The sequence below is a fragment of the Adiantum capillus-veneris genome, chromosome 10 (genome assembly GCF_014529385.1).
Source record: "Adiantum capillus-veneris isolate H3 chromosome 10, ASM1452938v2, whole genome shotgun sequence".
NCBI lineage: Eukaryota > Viridiplantae > Streptophyta > Polypodiopsida > Polypodiales > Pteridaceae > Adiantum > Adiantum capillus-veneris.
In genome coordinates this window covers 93761508-93763843 of record NC_140940.1, presented here as the reverse complement: position 1 = coordinate 93763843, position 2336 = coordinate 93761508, and the positions used below count along the sequence as shown (strand labels likewise).

Genomic DNA, 2336 nt, shown 5'->3' with positions numbered 1-2336 from the left:
TATATACCCTACATGGATTCAACTTACGTTTAGACAGTACACTCCTCCCATCAACAGTCACATTTTTCCCACAATTGAAGTGCAATTGAAACATTGCATTTAACCTTTCCTCTAATGGCAATACTTTCCATAGCTTATGCTCTCACAATCTAAGAAGTGGCCTTTGAGAGTTATCTCTTACATGCAAGAAACGCTTTATCTGTTGGTACTCAGTTTGCCCCATTTTCTCAGCATAGTTTGGATAATGCATGACACCACAAGTTTCCCCTTTCCAATAATAATTCTTGTCTGGCATATACTGCAAAGCCATGCCAAGAGAAACACCAAGAAATTGCAGAAAATAGTGCCTGTCAAGGTCATTTCACCTTCTTGTGGAGTCATACTTACATAAGACTTGTTCTTTCCTTTCCAATGCATATCTATTTGTCTCACCCACAATCATGTCAATCAAGTTTAACGGGAACAATGCTATAAAAAGCTGAATTTTTGTGAGCTCTCTTGGTACTTTTCCCAACTCTGGACCTCCAATATCTACAAATGTGGGAAGCACCCTAAATGTATCTTCAGGCTTGACATGCATCTTATCACTACTCTTCCTTGAAGGCATAGTCACATTAGACCAATTGGACTCATCATCACTATCCCGCAAGACCGGCCCTTTGGCCTCCAAAAGCTCATCCTTGCATTCATTTTCTTGTCCCACAGATCCATGCTCATCACAAGAATCACTTGCTTCATGGATACTTGATTTCCAACCTTTAGTAACAAGCATCTTTTTCACTTTTCCACGCTTTTTGAGAATCTTGTAGCCCTTGCCATGAGCATGACTACTCTCTAAATCACCATTAGCATCATGAATTTCTTACATGATTCCTCTCAGCCTTTCTAGATGCATCATGAGTGTCCACATTCACATTATTAGCACAACCATCAAGAAGAAAATCAGCATGTTGGGCCTTTGGATGCCCTCTACCCACGATGAAGGGCTTTGGAGTTCGACCTCTCTTACATGATGTAGGAGGTGCACCTATAAGAGGCATAGTTGCAATAGAAGCAAATGTAGACAATTAAGGGGCTTCCTCATTTGTTTCTTCCCACATGTGCAGAAAATGCATTCATATTAATCGTATCATCCATAGCGTCCATAACATGCATCAAATGGGCATCACCACAACCAGTATCAACTGCATCAAGGACAATAGGCATCTCTACACAAGGTAATACATTGGCTCTCTGATTTTCCCTCTTTTGACATGACAAAAAGATGGCCAAGGAGAGATCATCATCGACATCAAATGAAGTACGCATATCGAGCATGTTTTTCTCCTTAGATACAATGTACATGCGTATAGAGTCCCATGACAACATGTAGGCGGTTTCATCACCATCAAAAATGCATTTGACAATCCTTTGCATGAGTTATATGACACAATTTTTTGCTTGTACTACTTGGTCTTCCAATCAAGGTGAGCTCCTTTCTCCCATTCAACACCAAATCCCATGGCAAGGTAGAGAAGCTCTCATCCCTCTAAAGTGCGGCAAAATGCATTGGAAGGCAGCCATGTTAGCAAGGATGAGGTCACCATGGCATGGAGCAAAATTTGTGGGCAAGCACGACACCCACATGAGGATTACCGAGCGATGTTTTACCTCTATGCTGCGTTGCAGGTTTTGGCTTGGTTTTTTATTTTGCTCAAGAAATTCAAATTTCAACGTGATAAGGCTTTACCTTCACTTGCAATGCATCTAAGATCCAAAGATCTTGTGCGTTCAATTGCCATGAGGATCCAATGGCAAGCATCACTTCAACCCCAAGGTGAGAGTTCCATAGCCATGCAAGGTCGCCGATGAAAAACATGAGCACATAGATCTTGAAATTTTAACTCACTAGCACTCACCATTTCACTCAAACCAAAATTTCATGATATTTTCAGCTTTTCATACTCTAAATGTACATTATGTTTTACGGGAAAATTGGCTTAAAGTGTGCATTAAAAAAAAGGACAAAATTCGTGCTCAAAGGAAACTTTAGTGTCTCAGGACACTTTAGTGTCTCAGGACACTTGAGTGTCTCAGGACACTTTAATGTCTCAGAACACTTGAGTGTCCAATTACAAGACTAGTGTTACTGCTTTTGCAAGATAGTTAAGGGCATAATTTTGGTGTATGAAGTCTACCATGTTCATTGCACCAATGAGGTCTCAAAGAACACAAGCTTGTACTGTACCAAGTCTCTCTATATGGGGGAATCTATAGTACAAAATCCTTTTGGAGGGGGGACCGGCTCCACGTAAATTCGGACCTCAACTGTTGTCAATTTCTCTAATCCTTTCTCT

At 40.7% G+C, this 2336-nt stretch overlaps 1 pseudogene; it reads right to left on the bottom strand.

Moving 5' to 3' along the window:
• Window positions 1-609: 609 nt before the first annotated feature.
• On the bottom strand, window positions 610-1317 carry LOC147449257 (uncharacterized; annotated as a pseudogene).
• Between the last annotated feature and the right edge of the window lie 1019 nt (window positions 1318-2336).